A 23,345-nucleotide genomic window follows, 5' to 3' on the forward strand; every position below is an offset into this window, starting at 1 on the left:
CGTAGGCAATCCATAAGAGCAAACTCTTTTATTAAAACTGATGTTTTTTTCTTTTAAATATCGTTTAACGAAACTTGATGGTTTCTGGAAATAGTATCAGCAAAATCATCGAATAAAAAGGTTTTCCCATACGTAGGTCAAATCAATACTGAAGAAGTAACCTCAATTAAAATATTTAGGTATGCGCTTCTTTTTGGCACGACGGAGAGTACTGCAGCTTATTTGGCAAATATCCCAGGTGAGACATTGCAAGGATGAAATGAATTAATTCTAACAATGAACCTTCACTGACAAGAAAAGCATTAGAGTTCATTGAAGTCTTATGTTTTAAAGTAGATTTTGAAAGCCTCTCATTTGTGTATTCATGGGCTAGTTAAAATTAGTTTATGCTGAGTAAAAAAAACCAAACGAAGAGTATGCTTTGGAAATAGAACATTCAAAGGATGTTTAATAGGATTTTGTTTCATTGTCAAAAAACCTTTACAAAGGCAAAAGTTCTCCAGCGTGATGTTCAGAGTTAGACAAAAGAATTAGAAAACAAGTCTATTCATTAATCAGACATCAATTTTTCTCCCAGTTTTTATCTTTTCTCGGCACCATTTGGATTGCTTCATTTACGGTCAAAACTGATTTTTTTTTTTAATGGCCATATATGATCCTATGCTTATGTCGAGTAACATATTTCTCATTGTTTCAACAGTAACATTCTTTAAAGAATCGTTGAATTCTTTGGTTATATTACAAACAATTTTCCTCAAATTTGATCGGACCTTGCAAAAAGTTACATTGTTTCTCCTTTATTTAACTTTGAAGGCCTTCCAGGCCATCGAGATCTTTAACAGTCACCATTTCCTTGAACCTTTTTAATAAGCTTCAAATGCTGCTGTCAGAATCACCGACTAATTTTGCTTTAGCAACAATAGATTGGTTTTCTTGTTTATTTTAAACAATAAGTTGTTATTTAACGCTCTTAGGCGATGATCATCTTTATGGTGAAATATTCACGAGGTTAGATTCGGCATAAATTTTTTTTGTTATTTAATATTTCATCAAAACTATTTGTATGATACAAATACAAGTATGAAATGAATAAATATGTGTTGAGGTATTCCCAGCCGGCACAAAGACGTTTAAAAGATGTCTTTATTAGGTAGTTTAATGGTTTTCAAAACTTCTCCGTAGACGTCTAAAATGTGAGACGGTAAGACGCCTATTTAGAGATATCTGAAATTAGTCTTTATTGCGTCCTTAAGACCTTTTTTTCTACGCTTATATTAAACGGTTTTCTTCATGATCTTTTTTTATAACTATTATTAACTCTATATTATGGAAAGAAAATTAATACAAAATTTACTTATTAATTGTCCTTCAATAATATCAAGTTAATAATAGTTAATGCATAGGAATATTTTATAAGATCTGTTTGTTGTGAATGTTATAAGATTGAGATTTGTAGCTACATGGTCATCTATTTGGATAATAAAAGGAAAACACATACTTATTCATTTCATACATACATTTGTAAAATACAAATAGTTTTCACTCACCGTACATATTAATATTGAAAGAGAAATACATTATTATTACTATTCGTTATCACTAGATAAATAGGACTAACACAAAACTATATTTACACTTGCATCAGTTAGATTATAGAGTTTCATAAATAAAACCGTTAAATAGAAATGCAAAAGCACAAATATCAAACATACGTATTTAAAACGTTAATAAGTAATATTACATCTGTCCTACAAGTAGAGTGGCTGAAAAATGTAAGTACAAATGGTTAAAATGCTAGGAGTTTCTACTTATTTAAATTACATTTGTATTAAACTCCTCAACTTTATGCATTCAAATACAGTTCATGACATCTTTTTGAAGTGGTGAATTCTTAAGCAAAACTTATGCTCGAACTCGCAATAACGACTCTTTTGATCACGGAATTTTTTACGGCATCTGCAAAAATCCATGAACATTTTTAGTAAGTAAGAACAATTCAAACGTATAACAAAATAAACAACACAACAATAACTATACTTAAAGATAATTAATAATTACAACATTGAATTATAAAAAGCATTTTAAGACACAAATAACAACAACACAAATAAAAAGAATTAACAATGTTTAACAAAAGCAATAAATAATAAAAGTAATAGTTAATCATAAAAATGATAAGAGATAAAAGGGAATTTTATAATATACAGCTATTCACAAAAGTTTAAACGATTGCAGAAGTTTTATCAAGTATGTTTGGTTTTTGTTTAATAAAGAAAAACTGTAAAATGATATCGACTTAACTTTTTTTATTTATTAAAGGAAAAGTAATTAGCTTTAAAATGAATATGAACATGTTATAAAAATTTTAATATTTAGTTAGAAAAAAGCTATTACAAAAAATCTAGGAAAAATATGAAGCACAAAAGTTTAAACGAGTTGCAACATTCGAACAAATAATGAAAAAAAAAGCAAAATTAATATTTGAAGTGTCCTCCTTTGTTTTTATAGCGAAGATAAACTCGTTTATGCATTGATTTAACTAATTTCATGCACATCACGCGAGGTACCTTCAGCCAGTACTCATTCAAAAGTTGCTTTAAATGCTGAGTTGATTGAATTTCATGGTATGTCAGTTGATTGTCGATCCAAGACCAAATTTTTTCGATTGGGTTGAGATCTGGTGATCTAGGGTACCAGGGCATCACATTGAACTTTTTTTTCAAAAAATATTCTTTGATTGAGTGTGCTGTATGAGCTGAAGCCCCGTCTTGTTGAAAGATGAATTGCTTGCTTCTGCCATACAAGTGTCTGATTGATGGAACTAAACACGTTTCCAATGTGTTCTTGTAGGTGTATTGATTAATTCGGCCTTCATACAGCTCACAGAAGCCTATACCTTTGTGAGAAAAACATCCCCAGATGCCAACCGAACCTCCACCGCCTTGTCGACGATGTTGCAAAAACCTGTCTGAATATTTCTCAGTTGCAAATCTTTTGACATAGATTCTTCCCTTGCGGTTTACAACTGGAAAGTTACCTTCATCACTCCAAATAACTTTGTCCACTGTTCTAAAGACCAGTCCAGCCTTTCTTTGGACCACACTTGTCGTTTACGTTTATCCGTGATTGAAAGAATAGGTTTTTTAGCAGCTATGTACGTTCCAATACCTTCGTCCGACAATGTTCGTCTCACGAACTCTCTGCTAACTTTTGGATTATTTTTTGAGTCGTTGAAGATTTGTGCTGGCTTTTTGTAGCTGAGTTTGGGGTTTTCTCTGCTCATTCTGAATATACCATTTTTGTCACGGTCGCTGAGTTAGGATGGTCTCCCAGTACGCGGCATGTCGGAGACGTCCTTGGTTAGTTCCCAGGTTTTGATGGTTTTTCTAACGCAATATTCAAAAATGTTAAGTATTTTGCCTATTTGAACGTTTGTGTGATTTTTTGTCCGCGCCATACCAATAACTTGACATTTGATGTGACTAGAAACTGATTTTCGACCCATTTGCACGCAATTGAAATTAATTTGAAACTCACAATATTTTAAGTTGATTTTTATTGAATTAAAAGCTGCCTGATGATGTTGTGATGAATTTTTTGATTGAGAACTACTCAATTATTTGCTAATTAATTGATATACTTGCTGCGAAAAAAAATTTCGCAGCGGATTTATCAATTAATTAGCAAATAATTGATCCTAAATAAAATCGTTTAAACTTTTGTGAAACCTCTTAATTTGTATCACCTACCTTTTAATGAAATTTCTGAGTAAACGGTAATGAGTCAAAACCTACTTTTTTTTATTCTATTAACAAATAACCTATTTACCAAATTGGAAAAATAATTATTTTGATATCTATTTCCGTTAGATTTTTATTCAAGAAAAACCGAAGATTAGATTTGAAAATTCTGCAATCGTTCAAACTTTCGTGAATAGCTGTAGTAACATTAACTTAAAAGTATAACAAAGATAATAACTAACAATAATCAATAAAAATATTTCAAAATAAAATAGAAACCTCAACTAACTTCATCAACAACAACAACAAAAACCCTGCCTGAAAAACATGATAGAAAAAAAAAAAAAATTTAAAACTGAGACAGATTATGAAAATAATACAGAAGAACAACTTAAATTAACAGAGAAAAGTTTAAAGCTTGATGAAAACATTAACAATAATAAAAGATAAATATTTAAAAAAAAAAATTAAAAAACCAAAACGGTAATACTGATAACAAAAAAATTTCAAAACGTTGTGGATCTCGTGTCTATAGAAAGAAAATAAATGTATCCTTCTAGCCTTACTTTTCACATCAAGATAGTGATGCACTATCTATTATTAATTTAAATGTCAATGGTATGGTTGGAATAGCTATGGTAGATACGAAATGTTCAAAGACAATCTGAAATCAAAGTTTAGTTTTCCAAATATGAGCCTAAATGCTAAAATTCTCCTAATACGCTAACATTTAAAGGAAAGTTTAATCTCTACATCAGCGATCGTGAGTGTTTATTCTCTACATCAATGTACGTGGTGATTTCTATTATATTACAAGGAGGAGTTAAATTTCACTTTTAGAAACAATTTCATTTCGTGGAACAACAGTTTTTGACAAGGAAAATTTCAACAAAACTGAAATTAAAAAAGAAAGATCACGAAGCAGGTTTTGACGGTGTTGAATGGAGTACAAAACTGAAGTGAAGCAATGGATAAAAAGATACACTGTATATGATACCAAAATGCGCAAGAGCAGAATATTAAAAAGATTTTCAGGACGAGACCAATATAAAATGATTTTAGGACCATGACTAAATCATAATGGGTACTCTCAACAAAACATTGATAGTAAAATCGAACCTGTAATGGGCTGTTTTGATCATTAGGAATTTGTAAAGAATGGACGATAGGTGACTTAGATGATATTTTTGTCTACAATAATGTATGGTGAGCCTTAACTTTGTCAAGAGACATTTTAAATATATGGTTTAGAGAGTAAAGAAAGTGAACAGGTTAATAATGTTTTGTTTCTATGATTGGATCATTTGAATGCAAGTCGGTTACAAACTGACGTGGTTTAAAAGAAATTAATTTGATGTAATCCCGCAAAAGTTAACCTGAAGAGAAGTGCTAGGAAATTTGGTAGGTCATCTCCTAGTGTATGGTAAGTTACGAATAATTTGTAGGTTTTTAAAGAAAAGAATTGTTAGTTTAACAAAGAATATGGACCATGAGGCACTGTGATGGGAATGAAAAATAAGTACTTGAAAAAGTCTGAGGAATTTTTAAAAAAAGTTGCAAAATATAATGTTAATTCAGCTTAACTCTTTCTTTGGAAGTTACTTTAGCTGAAACATTAACAAACATATGCAACTGATTGCTAAACAAGTTGAATATGATACACTTATCCAGAATTGAAAATAATTACTCTTAAGAGTACCAGAAGTACCCTTTGGAGGGCACAATGTACACACCTTCCGGAAAGAAAAATCAAAAAAATTGAAATCTTTCATGACACTGAGAAAAAAACTTAACTTTAAAATTTTAATATTTTTAATCAACAGAGACAAATAAAATTTTAAACATGATCTCAAAAAAAAGTTATGTAAAATATTAAATATATAATTTTTGGAGTATAAACAACCAATTAGTCAATTAACATCAAAATTTTGTAAAATCCTTACAGTATTTAACACCTTTAAAAAATTTCTTAAAATCTGGGAAAAGGTAGATTTCAAGTGGCTTTTCTTTATATTTCTCAAAATGTTTTATTTTTTTTTGTGTTTATCATAAAAGTGCTGACAATAACTGGTAAGTTCTTTAATTGAACAAAAAGAATCATCGTTTTTTTCACATCTGAACTTTCTGACCCAAAGATACCAAGTGGATTAAGCTACTCCAGCAGAATTCCTTTAGGAAAGAAGAGTAAGGGTGAGAATGTTACTTTCCCAAAGTTATATGATTTCAAAACTGTAATGGTGAGACCAGAGACACTTTGTCAGCCTTGTGATTGCATTATTTGTCAAATTAGTTATTTAAAGGCACTCCAAACCCACTCTTTGAAACTTCTGCAACTCCACAAAACCAAAGGAGGCGTTCCATTTAGTTGCAATAAATACATTTTCAGAGAGAACATATCTCTGAGAGTGCATTCATTGCACTGATGAGGGACTCCAAAAGATTTTGTCTACATTCGAAACAACGCTGGATTGTCAAAAAGTTGCATTAAATAGTTGTCTTCAACAATAAGTCAAGCTATAAATGCTCAAGTTGTTAATCTAAGTTAAAAGAAAAGTTTATTAGCATCGGCAAACAATTGGCTGACAATTTCTTACACACATATATATCTGTGACAAATTAGAGCAGCGAAAGCAATATGTGGTTTACAGCAAAAATCTTTCTAACCTTCTGAATTTTCTTTTATTCAAACAACATATTCACAATTACTTTTTAGTGAAGCTTAGAATTGATGGTGAAGGTGGTTTTCTTAAGGTCAGTTTTGGCATTCAAGAGGATAATTCAAGCATTTCATCTACTCCTCCACTAGACGAAATGATCCCTACAAGGCAAAAAGACATTGTCACCTCAGACAGCCAGAGATAGTGAAGTTAAGTCCCAATTCCTTGTTAACTTTGGCTGAGGATATGCCAGAAAATGATAAAAAAACTCAAAATTATCCTTTCTTTAATTAGTTTAAATGGAGTTGATTTTCATTTGTCAAATAACATGAAGTAGGCAAACCTTTCTTGCTGGTTTCAATATCTAGCTAGCTCACACCCTTGCACATGGTTTGATATTGATAAGTCTGACTTGACAGCTCTTCTAGACATTTTCCCGCCAATTGAACTTCATCTATTATTTAGTGTGATCAATCACTAGTTGAAACCACTTAAAGAGTCCCGGATTTAGCCTGATGAGCGGCCAGAAACGTTGATATTCTTTAAAGACCTGCAGAGAATGAATCTGCTTTTCAAGTCTTTCCTTTCTTTGACTATACAGAAAAAATCAAACCTTTTCATCAGCCGGATTTTATACGAATTTTATTGCGATTTCTTGTTAATTATAATAGGAAACATTTGTAAGAGTTCTTGGTTTCTCTTGAAATGTCGTCGAATCCAGCAAGGAGAGTTCGTTACTTTTTATGTTTGACTGAATGATTATTATTTATCTGTACAAATTATTGTATGTTGGAAAGTTTCCGTGAAATGTGTTAATTTTTTTTATAGAGTTATCTACCTGAATTTCTTTTAGAACAAAACTTTATGAAAATCTTATTTAATAAATTGCTTTAACTAGAGGTTTTACAGACTTCAATAATGATCAATTATAAAATGCTTGTTTCTCGGATCAGCCAGAGAACGGAAAAATGATTTGATTGCTTTTACAGATTTAGTTTAATACTATTAATATCAACTTTTTTTTTTTTTTTTTATGGATGGTCAAGTAGATCTTTTTATCTTTTTTCATCAAGGTGTGCAAAATGTTCCTTCTAAAAGGTTTTTATGGCACTCTTTCGAACAATTAATTTCAAATCTGGGTAAGAGTAGTGGCTGAGCCCCTTGATAGTTGAATAGGAGTAGCAGCTTTGGAGGTTACGCTTTATTTGGATTATATCCAATAAAAACAAATGTGAAAAGTTTTAAGTCTTTTTTTTATTGAAAAGGATTTTATTTTTATATTATACTATGTTAAAGAATACACCACTCATACATTGTCAGATTATATTTTGAGTTAATATTTCTAAAATCAAAACTAAAAAAGTAAACTTTAAGTAAATAACTTACATTTATAATTTAATTACAAAGATACTTTTGCAAATAAAGTTTATGAAGTTAATTTGAATAACTATTATGTATGTTATTTCTAAAAGGCTACAGATTACACAAGTGAAACATTTATTTAAATCATTTTACTTCTGGTGATTCCGAAAATAGTTTTTAAAAAAGTTGTGTCACCCACCATCTTCTTACATTATGATATATTAAAAAAGTAGTTTTATGTTAAAAATGTGAAAAAAAATATTTTTAATCATTTCAATGATTTTAGGTTTATCTTTAAAGTTATAAGGTTAGTAAAAAATTTGAATGTTAAAATGAACTATCAATGAGTCACTTTAGTCTAGTGATAGTATTATGCAGTCCGGTACCTGATTTAGTGACAGTCAACTGAGTTCAATTGAGTCTTCATTAGAAACTATAAACCACTGCACAGTGGGCCAGACATCACTGTAACTGGAAAAAAGTAATATTCTGATCTATAATGCTGGTTAGTGGAGCAGTTTTTAGTACAAACTAATTTAATGATAAGCCGATTGGTAAAATTTATTTTCATATAACTGATTGCTCTGGGAATCTATATTGCACTTTAAATTTTAGAACTCTCTGTACTTTCGTTTGCTTTATTTCAAATGAAATGTGGGCTGATCTTCTATACATTTTATTTGTAATCACATTTGAGGCTATAATATAGATGTTCGAAACCCTTCTCTTTTTCCTGAAACTTACCACACTGTGTTTCTGCGTGGCTATGTCTCAGAGAGCGTGTATCAAACAACTGTATATTATAATCCTGTTAAAACAGCCAAGAAGCCCACAAGTAAGTGAACTTAACAAAGTTGTTAAAGTTTTAAGTAGAACGACGAAATACTTGCATAATTAAACAGTCATCCTGAAATCTTTTGGCAGATTAAGATAAAAATAAGAGCATAAAGTGTTGTAAATTATTTCGTTGGCTTTTGATAGCAGGTTAGAAGGAAAGAAATCAATAAACTGATGATCTATTTGTTTAGGAAAAAACAGTTTTAATTTTTTTATATATCAATGGGAAAAGGTAGGTATTCTTCAAAGAAAAATCGTCAACTTCATTTCCATACGGTCCAAGTAAAATTCTAAAATGTTTTCGTTAATATTTTTTTGTTTAACTTTAGTATTGTGTTTTCGATTTTGATATTTTCCGAAATGAAAAATTCGAGTAAATTTTCGCAATTTACTCATTTTGGATTGCACGAAGTAAAAAAATGCTGAATAGGGGAAAAATTAAACCATTCACAATTTTACACATGGAAAAAATCTTCTGCTTCAAATCCTGTTAAGAAATCCATGAAATAACTTTTCATGAATTCGAAACATTACTAATCAGTGTAATAACTTAGATGAATCATTCAGAGATCAAATGAATATGGTACATGATTTTTTTTCTAAACTAAGTTTAGTTACTGCAATTTTTTAGTTTTTCTATTAACGAGTTAAATCTGCATGAAAACTTTTTCTACTCTTTTTTTTTTTAAATCCTCTTAAATGAGAAACCCAGATTTCAGAAATTAAATTTTTTTAGATGATTATAGCATAAGTATAAGATGGCGATGAGAAAATATAAAGATGAAAGTAAGATAATTATGAGATGATTGAAGATGATTTCAAGATAATTTTAACATGGTTATAATATGGTTATAGCATGATTATAATATGATTAAATAACTATTAAAACATGTAATTAACATAACTTAAAAATTTTCACACTGTTGCTGTAACATACTGCCTTAAAACAAACGACAACAATTAAAAAGCTAATGGCGTTTGCTTTGATGAGAAAAAAAAATGTTTTTTCAATTTAGATATTTGTTTTTCCAATACTATTGGAACGGCCTTGGGAGTTAGCTTTCTGATCTTACTTTTCTTTGGAGCTGCTGTCAATTTATTTTTTTCTTTTTTTTTTTTATTTATTTGTCGTATAATATTATTTACATTAAGATTTATAATATTATAAGGGCAGGACTTCAAGAAGATCGCTATGACCTTATTACGAAGTCCTTAAAAAAAATCTATTTTCTTCTTCAATTAAAACATCTATATACTATAGAAAACAAATATATACCGAGAATATATAATCACTAATATCATAAATATCATAAATATATCATATATCATAATATATCATAAAGTTATATCAAAAATATATCATAAATTTAATACTCCACATACTTTAGAAGTGAAACTCAAAATAAAACATGACAAATCAGGGTGTAGTATAGCAACTGAAAGTATTTTTTAAAAAATCAAAAAAAATCAAGAATATTTTTTGTTGAAAAAATTATTTTTTTAATAGATTGCTTGAAAAAGGAATTGGTCAATTCAGATGAAAAAACAACAAAAAAACTGTATTCCTTGCTATGAGTTTAACAAATACAATTGTATTCCTGTATACAAATTGTATTCCTGTATACAAATACAATTGTATTCCTCATTATGAGTTTATTCCTAGGTATGAGTTTAAAATGTTATCGTTAAAGGTATGAGTTTAAAATGTATTTACAACTCCTTAAAAACATAATGAAAATGACTTTCACAACTGGACAATGAAAAATGCACAGTCAACAAAAGTCCAAACTTTATTAAAGTAAATCACGTAAGTAAGCTTTCAGATATGATTCAAATATGATATAATAGTAATAAATTTTAAGATATTTTCTTAAACCTATAACTCTTACAATACTTGTAATAATAAAAGACGGAGGATAATTTGTAAAACGCAGGATAATCTCCTCTGCGTCGAATGTTCTCGGACCTTCCAAATTCTTTTGAAACGTTTAACAGACTTAAAACATATAAATGACATGAGTTGTTCATATCTGATTGAGAATTAGCGGAAAATATTTAGGGCTGATATTATTTGCAGTAGAACAGAGAACAAGTACAGTAAGTAAGAACAGAGTAAAAATAATAAAAAATGATGAAAACCTTTTTTTTTTTCTATTATTCCGAGGTTTGAAATTCAAAATCAATATGAGGAAAAATAAACTTTTTATCAATGACGCATAACGTGTTTTCTGTGCGAAATTAAAAAAATTTCTTATGAAGAGTTTTATACATTTATTTTTCATTGTTAACCTTACTTTTCATGAAAGGATTTTTAAGACCAGCTTTAGAAAGTAAGTAGAATACAAGTTACAACCGAGGTATTAAAGAAAATTACTGAAATGCGTATGACGCTGTGACTTTTTATTGCACTGATAGCAAAAAACGTTCAACTGTATCCTTATGGTAATTTTAACTTGAAAACGGTAAAGAAAAGCCATTGTATTTAATTTGGCATTTGATAGTTCATGGGAAACCCATTGTTTATCTGTTTCCCACGGTGTCCAATTGAAATACCGCAGGACTGTTATCATGGTTTTTCAATGATCCATGCTTTTTTATGTTGGCTAACAAAAATTGAAGTGCTATGTGCTCACTTCAGGATTTCTTCATAGAATCAATTGTTTTATCAAAATCCCATGGTATTTTGATTGGCATATACAGCGGTGGCCAAAAGTCTTAGAACAAAACATTTAACGACCAAAAAAATTTATTTTTGATCTAAAGTATAACTTTTGAAGGTTTGAGGTATATTTTTAAAGAGAATTTTGTTTAAAAAAATACTTACAACTTATTTATTTTTTATTTATTTTACTGTTACCGTTTATTATTTTTAGTATAAAAATTTATCATAACATAAAGTATGTTGTTCCAAGACTTTTGGCCACCGCTGTACATACATACATACATACATACATACATACATACATACATACATACATACATACATACATACATACATACATACATACATACATACATACATTCATACATACATACATACATACATACATACATACATACATACATACATACATACATACATACATACATACATACATACATACATACATACATACATACATACATACATACATACATACATACATACATACATACATACATACATACATACATACATACATACATACATACATACATACATACATACATACATACATACATACATACATACATACATACATACATACATACATACATACATACATACATACATACATACATACATAGGGGAGAACTTGCACCCTTGATCCGTATGCACCTTTGATCCTACAGCGTTATCTTTATACTTACATAAGTTATTAAAAATGGCTGATAGCCATCGTGTTATAAATACTGAATCTACAAATTTTATTGTGTTTTGGTAAGAAAATAGGCCATTGTTAAAGTTGTTTCTAAAAAGTTTTATTTTGGCGGTAAAAAGTATTTTTTTTACTATTACAAGGAACCTCACATCTTTAACATTTGCTTGTGTTTAGTAATTTTGTTTATACCATTTTGTAACTAAAGTATTCACCTCTTCTATGGTTGTTTTTGTTATGTTGTAAAACCATCTAATATAATAAAAAAGAAATTTTTGTGAAAATGGAGCGGGTTAGCACCCTTGATCCTAATGCGTTTATGCACCTTTGATCCTATGATCAAAGGTGCATACACAGAAAAAGAAAATAACAAAATGTAAAAACTATAGTAACATGAACATTTCTGTACAATATGTCATATTGTATTTTAGTAATTTTTTTTAGGATAAAGCCTTTTGATAAAGACTTTTATGCTATTTTGTGTTTATTTTTGTTCTTATAATATCACTTTGTATTCGTATATATATATATATATATATATATATATATATATATATATATATATATATATATATATATATATATATATATATATTTATATATATGTATTTATATATATATTTATATATACATATATATATATATATAAAATTTATGTGTGTGTATAAAATCTTTGTTTATGTTTGTTTGTATTTATAAAAACGATCTTTATAAAAATTAGTTCAACAATTTATGAATAGAATAAAGTTTAACAGATTTTTTTTTTTTTTACAGTTTAACATGGTGTATCATAAAAAAGAAAAACTGAAAGACCGACTAGGGGTAAAGTTAATGAAAATGAAATGCGAGCAGCTGTTGATTCAATTCTTGATGGCCAGACAGTTTATCATGTATCTAAGGAAAGAGGAATAAATTTAATGACACTAAAAAGGTATGTTAGGAAATGTCGATCAAACCCAAATACAGTCTGCAAACCTAACTATGTTACAATGCAAATCTTTAGCAATGAAGAAGAAACATCTTTATCAGACTATCTTTTAAAGGCTTCAAAACTTCATTATGGTTTGTCAACCAAAACAACACGAAAACTGGCATTTGAATTTGCAATGACTCTTTCTAAACGCATTCCTAAGTCGTGGAATAGGTCACAAATAGCTGGGAAACAGTGGCTTCATAGTTTTATGTTACGAAGGAAAGAATTATCTTTACGAAATCCAAAAGCTACCAGCTTGGCACGAGCAACTGCTTTTAATCGTTATACAGTTGGAGAATTTTTCACCAATCTAAGAGAGGTTCGTCTGCGACTCAAGTTTCAACCACAAAATATTTATAATGTAGATGAGACAGGTCTCACAACTGTACAAAAACCAGTCAAAGCAATTGCTGGTAAAGGAGACAAGCAAGTTGGAAGGATAACTTCAGCAGAAAGAAGGATGTTGGTAACAGTTTGTTGTGCAGTTAATGTAATAGGAAACTCAATCCCTCCGTTTTTTATTTATCCAAGAGTTCATTTTAAAGGAAGCATGATAAATGGTGGTCCACCTGGATGTGTTGGGGTTGCAAATCCTTCTGGCTGGATGAATGTTGCAACATTTTTAGAATGGATGAAACATTTTATTCAAAATGTGAAATGTTCACCAGTAAATCCAGTGCTTTTACTTCTTGACAATCATGAGAGCCATGTTTCAATTTCATGTTTAGAGTTAGCAAAAAAAAATGACATAACAATGCTATCCTTTCCACCACATTGTAGTCACAAGCTGCAACCATTGGATCGGTCAGTGTATGGGCCACTGAAACGTTATTACAATGCAGCCTGTGATGATTGGGTTGTATCTAATCCAAGACCAATGACCATATATGATATAGCTGCAGTTACAAGTAAAGCTTATGCACAAGCCTTTACTCCATCTAACATTTCTGCAGGATTTGCTGTGGCAGGAATTGAACCCTTTAATCCTAACATATTTTCTGATAATGAGTTTTTGGCTTCATCTTTGACAGACCGTCCAGAACCAGTAACTACTAATTCATTTCAAGATGTTGTTGATTCAGCTTCTGCTAAATTTCATGTCCCAGCCTTTAATCATTCAATGTCAAGTATGCCATCAGACTCACCTTCTAGTTTATTGCCTACTCAGTTTCTAAAAATAACTGATCCTGGGAGTCAACTGTCCATTGTTACTATTAATATTGCTCATCAAGCAAGTTTAGAAAAAATCAAGCCATTTTAAAAAGCTGGATCAAGAAAGTCTTCTAAAAGACATAAGCGTCAGCGCACCCTAATACTCACTGATACTTCTTTTCCAAATGAACTAAATAGACTTCAGGAAATAAAAAAAAAAGTCAGTCTAAAAAGACAAAAAATCAGAAAGGTTTATGCCGAAAAAAAATCTTCATGACAAGAAAAAGAAAACTTGATATCGAAAATTATGAAAGAAAAAATGATAATATTTTAAACAGCTATAACAGTGACAGTGATATATTAGAATCTACTCAAGGATATTGTAAATAAGAAATTTCTTACTTTAATAACTGAGAAAACAGAGCCTCAGTAAAAAGAAAACATTTTTTATCATTGATTTTTCTTTTTTCGTTGCATTAATTTTTTTCCTTCATTGATTTTGCTTAAAGTTGTAATAAAATTTATAAAAAGTTAAATGGTTTTCAATATAGACATTGTTTGAATGACTTAAAAACAATTTTTACACATTCACGGTATAAATTTGGATTCGGATCAAGTATAAAAAAATAGGATCAAGGGTGCATATATGTAGGATCAAGGGAGCATACCAGTAAACACCCTTGATCCCAATTGAGTGTTATTAATTTTTATTATTTTTAATCTATTTTAAATATTTTGGTCAGTAAATGATCATTAAATTATAATAAAGTATGAAGTTTGCTATCATTTACTGTTAATTTAGAGGTTAAAAGGAAAACATAAATTCAGTAAATTGGCCGGATAGATTTTTAGGATCATGGGTGCATACTCTCCCCTACATACATACATACATACATACATACATACATACATACATACATACATACATACATACATACATACATACATACATACATACATACATACATACATACATACATACATACATACATACATACATACATACATACATACATACATACATACATACATACATACATACATACATACATACATACATACATACACACACACATACATACATACATACATACATACATACATACAGACATACATACATACATACATACATACATACATACATACATACATACATACATACATACATACATACATACATACATACATACATACATACATACATACATACATACATACATACATACATACATACATACATACACACACACATACATACATACATACATACATACATACATACAGACATACATACATACATACATACATACATACATACATACATACATACATACATACATACATACATACATACATACATACATACATACATACATACATACATACATACATACATACATACATACATACATACATACATACATACATACATACATACATACATACATACATACATACATACATACATACATACATACATACATACATACATACATACATACATACATACATACATACATACATACATACATACATACATACATACATACATACATACATACATACATACATACATACATACATACATACATACATACATACATATATACATACATACATTCATACATGCATACATCTATGCGATTAAATAAAAAATAGTATGCGAAATATGAATATATGCATCGTGCATGAAGCTACAAAGTACTGATATTGGTGTCATCTGTAATGAATGCATTTTAATCTTTTTAATTACGTGCTTGCAGTTAATTTGCATGTTCGTTTTATTTTTACAAAAGTTATGTTAATACTGAAGAAAAAAAAAAGTACCTATAACTTAGCAACGTGTAAACCAAAAATCTTTCCTTTAGCTCCCTTAATTTTTTAAAAACCTCATGCAATAAATTGACTGACTTTTTAAGCATATGCTAAAACGGAAAAACTCAATATTATATGATTCTTAACGTAAAGCCTGATTTTTAAGTAATGCTTTGAAAAAAAGATATTTTCCTCTAGCTCTTTGAAGACAGTTGATATACCCAGCAAGCATATCAACGTTGAAAAAACGTTGAAAAAATGTTGAAATTTATGTTTGAAAAGCTGTTAATTTTTGGTTAAAATGGAAACACAAACCTACGTTGAAACCAAACGTTAGTTAAACGTTGAAAACAAACCACAGATCAACGTTATATTAACGTTGATTTAGCGTTGGTTCAACGAGCATTTCTTATATGTACAATAATGTTATTGTGAGTAGAATATTCTACTCACAATAACAATATTGCATAGATAAGAAATAATGTGCGGGTGATAAGAAAATGAAAGCAAATAAAACCACAAAGATAATTTAAACATTTTTAAAACAAAAAATTATACAAAATAAAAATATTTTGGAAAACGATCTTGATAAAATCATTCTTGATCAAAAATATCAACATCTTCTGTATCACCTTCCCAGCAAGCACGTAACGTTATTTCAACGTTGCAATTTGGTTGAAATATTGTTGAAAAATAACGATCTAAGTTTCAACGTTATTTCAACTTAAGTTCAACATTAAAAACAAACGTTGAAAATTTTCACGGCTTTTCAACGTGAATTTTCAGTTATTTTCTAACATCGACGCGTGTTGCAATAATTATTGCTATTAATAGCTATAAAAATTTACCGACGCGAATGTATTTCCCCTACAGGCATATGCTGATTTAAAATGGATTTAGATCGTGTTAAAATGACATCTATAATATAATTACTACAGAAATGCTTAACGTTTAATGTTTAACGTTTAACGTCGTTTCGTCATTAGTTACTAGGCTTTGAATTAGTTACTAGGCTTTGGAAGAGCGCGTTCTTCAAATGCACGCGACTATTAGAGAAAGATCTTTTGAGCGAGTTAAAACTTTTTTCCTTTCGGAATTTAATTATTAATTTAGATATATTACATCAAGAATCATCTTAATCAATTATATATCATATTATGATTGAAGTAAGTATATGAAATAGTTATATATACATTTTTATCAGATAAAGTAGAAAGGATTAAAACTTTTATTAGATAAAGTAGAAAGGATTTAAAGTAGAAAGGATTTTAATTTTTTAAATCGTTTAGATTTTGTTTGTTTTAGTTTTTCTTTTCGCAGTTTTATTTTTATTATTTTATATTTTAGAAGGAAAATAGGGGTATGGATATTATTTAAAGTTATACTATTGCTGTTTCCATAAAATTGTTATTTTTACTTTGAAATTTCTGTGATGCTATCAACTATTTTTGTTCTTTTTTAGAAAATTTAGAAAAAAAAATTAAAATTTTGTGCCAACACTGACAATGCTTGTGACATGTTATTGTATGTAAAGGTAAATGCTGTTATGAAGATTACAGTTCTTATGAGAAAAAAAAGAAGGTAAAGTGAATTGTTTGTAAATATATATTTTGTATCTTTTTAAATTTTCTTGCATCATTTTTAGAATTTTTGTTTGCATGCTTTTATTGTTTGCATATATGCTTTTTTGATATGTATGTGTATGTGGTAATAAGTGCTTTATAGTTGTTTTATCAATGTGTTTTTATAATAATGTAAAGTGTTTTTTTACTGTTTGTGTATGTGTTAATATGTGTTACATAATTGTTTTAAAAATGTGTTTAAATATGTATATAAGGTATTTATTTATTTTAGTATATAATTAACCTTATATACATATTTAAACACATCTATTGTGCTTATAGTTTGTACATATGTTTATATTATGTTCTTTCTGTGTTTTTAAAGTGCTGTGACTTGGTAAACATCTACCTGAAAATCATTTAGTGTATTTTAGAGAAGAAGCAGAATATATGGCTTTAGATCGTGCAGCTCAGCGTGATATATAAGGAAAAGCGGGTTCTGGCGCATGAGCACAAAAAGCATGCACAACGCATCAATTTTTTTAATGAAAGTAGTGTCTAAAATGCATATTTTGTTGTGTTTGAAGGTGATTTTGATGAATTTTCAGTTTTAAAAAGCGTGCATCCTTTTAAAAATGGTTTCTTCAAAAATTTAAAGCCTTTTTTTTGTAGTGACCGATGGCGAAGGTGGTGTGAGTGCCATCATTCGATAGGATCCTTTTGTCATCGTTAGCGCTGAGTGCGACCTTGTTGATTTCTTCGGTGTATATGTCATGTTGATGGGATCGGAAAACGTTCATGGTTGCAAGGTGTTCTTCCTTATTTATTAGACAGTCATAGTAGTCTTGATGAGTGAGGTGATTTTCTTCTTTAAGATTCTTCGAATTTTTACCACAAGGTGTTGATAATGCTTTGAAAGTCAAGACCTTCATTCAATTTTTTCAGGACGTAAAGACACAAGTGACCGCAATAAGAGGTGTTTCCAAACTGCACCCTTTCGCTGTTGTAATAAACGGGGCTTTTTAAGTAGTCAACCAGTTCGACAAGAGGAGGTTGAGCGTAAGAGTCAAAACTGTACTTCTTATTACCGTCTTTAAACCAGCAGACCCAATGAAATCCTCCAGTGCTTGAATCGCCAGTGTTAGCGATACCGCATTCTTTTCTTCTCGGTTTTTTCGGTAACTCGTCTCTTACAAGAACTCCACGAAAGTTTTTTAATTTTAACTGTTTAGCAGCCTTTTCCAGTTGAAAGTTGGTTAAAGCTTCGTTGGGTAAAACAATTCCTTCGACGTCGATCATTTTTAAAAATTTATTAAAAAGTTTAACTTAAATCATTTATGATTCATGGAAATTCTTCGAATTTTTAGAGAATGGATCCAAGAATGGGTATGCTATTGAATGGTGAATTGGGACCGAGCAGTAAACCAGAACCAGAAATAAGAGTGGTTGCAAGCGTACCGAGCAATGGGAGTAGTGCACCGATGAAACCTCCTGATGTTTCATGCCCTTTTCCAGTTTTAACAAAGAGTCCTTTTCCAGTTTTAACAAAGAGTCCATCATCTTGAGTGTTTCCATTCCAATGGTTTAGGTATAAGCCAGAGCCAAATTTGGTTATTTTTATTCCTTTTCCATCTTTGCTCAAGTAAAATGTTTTGGGTTTATTAACGCCTCGTCCAGCGATAGAATCAACCATAGCTGAACCAGCGGATGAAGCAAGTCCACCCAATAAACCTTTTGCAAGTACTGGAGCTGCACGAGAGGCAAGCGTTCCTAGTAAAGGTAAAAAAGCACCGATGAATCCTCCTTCGACTTTTGCGTTGTGCATGAGTTGAGTTTTGCTGAGTTTAAGAGTGACACCTTTTCCACTAATGTATGCTTTTCTAATTTTGTCGAGTTGCGCGTTAGTGACAGCAAGAACATGTTCGCCGTTCAAGTCTTGATGAGTGAGTTTTATGCTAGCAGTAGTTTTATCATGAATCGCTTTTTTAATTTTATCAGCTTGTCCTTGCGAGATGTTAAGTTTAAAGTTTTGATACATTTTTTAAGAGTTAAGAAATTTATTTATTTCACTTCTTGAATGTGATAACGGATAGTGATTTCTTCTCCACAAAAATCGACCAAATCTCCATTTCGATCAATGAGGCGAGTAACCCTGCATGCAATTTCAGGAACTTGAACAGGAAGATACATCAAATGCTTAGGTCTTTCGATGATTTTGCGACCAGGGTCAACTTTCGGGAAAAAGGAGTGGATACAGTTTAATAGCTTACCATTAACGTAGTATGATCCAACGATGTTATTAACAATTCTAATGGTGTTGATGCTTAAAATTTTAGCGATATGATCAGACTCGTATTCAGAATTGGAGCTTAATTTTCTTTTGGTAAACCCTAAAACTGAAGCAATGCTGTTCTCCACGTCAAAGTCAATCAGATAATTCGCTCCAAGTTTAATGGTTGATTTTAAAGTATTAATGTTGATTCCGATTTGAAGATTGTTTGAAGAGTAATTTATTTTATTTGCGATGATATAGCTTCCGCGTTGAGCTGATTTTATTGTGTTTAAAATTGACCTTTGAATAAACTCATTGATGTCTTTAATTTCGTAGCTTCCGTCAGGGATGATAACGGTTTCCCAATGAGCGCCATTGTTCATGCTGTATTTGAGTGAATTATTTTTGCTGTTTATGTTTGGAATAGTGTTATAGGTATCAAGTCCGAGAAAAGCCATTTCGTATCTTTTTCCTTTTTCAAAGACGATTTTGTCTGTAAAATTAGTTGTGATAACACTTGATTTATCATCTGCATCGATTATAGTACCTGGCATTTTTTACGGTGAGAAAATTTTTTTAAATCCTTTTGGATCCTTTTTATTAGTCGAGAAAATAAAAATCGTCCAACCCGCTTCGATATTTTCCATTATCTTTTTCAGAGGAGAGATCAATGACGACAAATCCACGAGGTTTAGACCAGCAATCTCTACAAAACTTTCTAAATTCTTTTATGTCCATATCACATGAGGCGTGTCTTTTATAAATTTCACCAACAGTTCCATCGTCTTGAGGGAATAGACAAATAAAATTGGCATTGGTTCTAATGGCATGTCTGTCAAGATCGAAAAAATGTTGAGCAAGGTAAAACATATCGACGTTGGAGTGTCTTCCGTGCGTGTAATATTTTTCACACATGCTTTGCTTTTCTCCTTTTAAATCGTCAAAGATCATCAGATTGTTTTTGGTTTTATCAAGTACGGAAGGTTCAGGCACGTCTTCTTCACTTTCGAAAAACTGACACTCTATGTTTTCAGATCCATGGAAATTTCGCAAATTTTTAGAAAGTTCATTAATCGCATCTTTAGGGTTTAAATTCAATTTTTTCATCTTGTTTTTATTAAGCAATTTGAGAATGAGTTCTTTTGGAAGGTTATTTTCAAAGGCTTTTTTGAGTATTTTGTATTCGGGTTGAAAAAGGGATTTGCCAAAGACTTGCAAGTGATTATAATCAAGCCATCCAGGTCTTAATAACAGGTTTAACATCAATGTTGTTTTTCCGCAGCCAGATTTTCCAACGATGAGTCCTCGAATATCTCTTGGAAAGAAGTTATGATTTCTCGTGCTTTCTTTATCATATGACAAATCAACAATGTCCATTTTTATGTTAAAAAAACTTATTTATATATGTTAAAATGTACTGTGTTAAATGCAAAAGAGAAACTGAAACCATTCACTTGAAAAAGGAGATGACGAAAAACAACCGGCCTATGTTGAAAGGAACATGCGACTCTTGCGGAACGACCAAATGCCAATTTATTGCTAAAGAAACAAAAGGAGGTGATTTGGTGGAATCGATAAACAAGCTGTCGAGTAAAATCAAGCTTCCGTGGGCAAATTTTCCAGGAGAAATGCATATTCCAGGAATGAACTTTGCAGGGCCTGGAACCAATTTGGATAAGAGATTGACTTCCACCGACATGTATCAAGAGTGGAGCAAGCCGGTAGACAGAGTGGACAATGCAGCATACCATCACGATTTAGCATATAAATATTTTAACGACCGACAAAACAGGAATGTGGCAGATCAGATGATGCTTGAAGAGATGAATTCGATTCCCAATCCTACTCAAAAAGAAATCAACGAGAGAAAACTTATCGCTCCCATTATTAAAGCCAAAGCTAAATTCGGATTAGGTGTGAGTGATTAGAAATGGACGGACCAGCTTGCAGAGGAGCTTCATAAACCGGTGATTCATCATTTTAAAAGAAGAAGGGTGATTGTGAACGACATTGATGAGATATGGGCTGCAGATTTGGTGGACATGCAGTCGTTTTCAAAATTCAACAACGGCGTGAAATATTTGCTCATGGTGATTGACGTGTTTTCAAAGTATGGATGGATTGTTCCGTTAAAAAGCAAAACAGGCTTTGAAGTGGCCGAAGCGTTGAAAAAGATATTCGAAGAAAGAAAATGCATCAAATTGTGGGTAGATAAAGGAAAAGAGTTTTACAACAAGCACGTGAGAGCGTTAGGTGTTCAATTGTATTCTACTGAAAACGAGGAAAAAAGCTGTGTCGTTGAGCGATGGAACAGAACGATGAAAGAGAGAATGTTTAAATATTTTTCGGCCAACAATACCAATAAATACGTTGACGTTTTGGATGAGATGGTGAAAAATTACAACAACACAAAGCACTCTTCCATCAAAATGACTCCAGTGGAAGCTAGCGATGAAAAGAATAAAGGTAGGGTATGGTGGAATCTGTATGGAAAGGATCAAGAATTACCAGCAAAACCAAAATTTTCAATGGGTGATCAAGTGAGGATCGTAAAAAAGAAGTCTCATTTTGAAAAGGGGTATACGCCAAGATGGACTGAGGAGGTTTTTACCGTGTCAAATGTTCAGCATACGAATCCTCCCACGTATAAAATCGCTGATGCTAACGGTGAAGAAATTCAAGGTACTTTTTATGAGCAGGAGATGCAAAAGACGCATCAGAGCATATTCAGATTTGAAAAAATCGTTCGTAAAACAAAGACCAGATTGTTAGTCAAATGGTTGGGATATCCAGACTCGTTTAATTCGTGGGTGAGTAATAAAGAGTTGGTTAGTCTGCAAGACAAAAGGATCTAAAAAAAATTTTCTTCATCTTGAAAATGCATGCTCCTCACAAGTTTTTTAGAAATGTTGCCTCAGCTGAAGTTCACAGTTTGGAATTGCAACTAAAATTTTTAGAAGAGAGGATCAGAGAGTTGGAAGAGAGAAAACCAAGTAATATTATTGTTTCTACGAAACCGTTGGATCATCCACCCTATTATAACGATAAAGGACAGTATGAGATTTTTGCTCAGAAAGACATTAAATTTGCTGCTCTCTCCCATACAACGATAGCTTTATCCATTGGACTGAATTTTGGGAAAGGTGTTGCAGTGCTGACATTAATGAATAAAATCACTGAGCAGTTGAATTATAGAAAGAACGAAGTCACTATTTCAGAGTCTTTAGATGAAGTCATTATGGACGTGAATAACAACAGCAAACAAGACGTGATTGTTAAAAAAGGCGAAAAGCTCTGCACGATTACGCACATTGATTTAAAATAATCTTTCTTAATGAAAAAATGGAGATTCATAATGAAAAACTTTATCCAGTTCTTCCTTCTGCTCCTGTAGATGAAGGGCATCGTCTTCAGAAGATTGGCGAGATTCAGAAAGAGTTAGAGAGTGAAAAAGTGAAAAGAATGGCTTTGAGCAAAAAGTACCATCGCGTTTTCAGGATCATTTCAAATGTGGACAATACGATGCAGGGATTGTGCATAGCATTGGGTGTAACTGGAATAGGTCTTTTGTCTACGATTATTGCTAGTCCTGTAGCGATTGCGTTTGAAGGTGTGG

The 23,345-nt window shown here is 30.8% G+C and overlaps 1 pseudogene; it reads left to right on the top strand.

Moving 5' to 3' along the window:
• The first annotated feature begins 12,735 nt into the window (after positions 1-12,735).
• Positions 12,736-14,274, top strand: LOC149892586 (uncharacterized; annotated as a pseudogene).
• The last annotated feature ends 9,071 nt before the right edge of the window (positions 14,275-23,345 follow it).

Source organism: Hydra viridissima, unplaced genomic scaffold, assembly GCF_058129835.1.
Source record: "Hydra viridissima isolate aposymbiotic clone 2 unplaced genomic scaffold, HvirCarnegie_v1 scaffold_2, whole genome shotgun sequence".
Taxonomy (NCBI): Eukaryota; Metazoa; Cnidaria; class Hydrozoa; order Anthoathecata; family Hydridae; genus Hydra; species Hydra viridissima.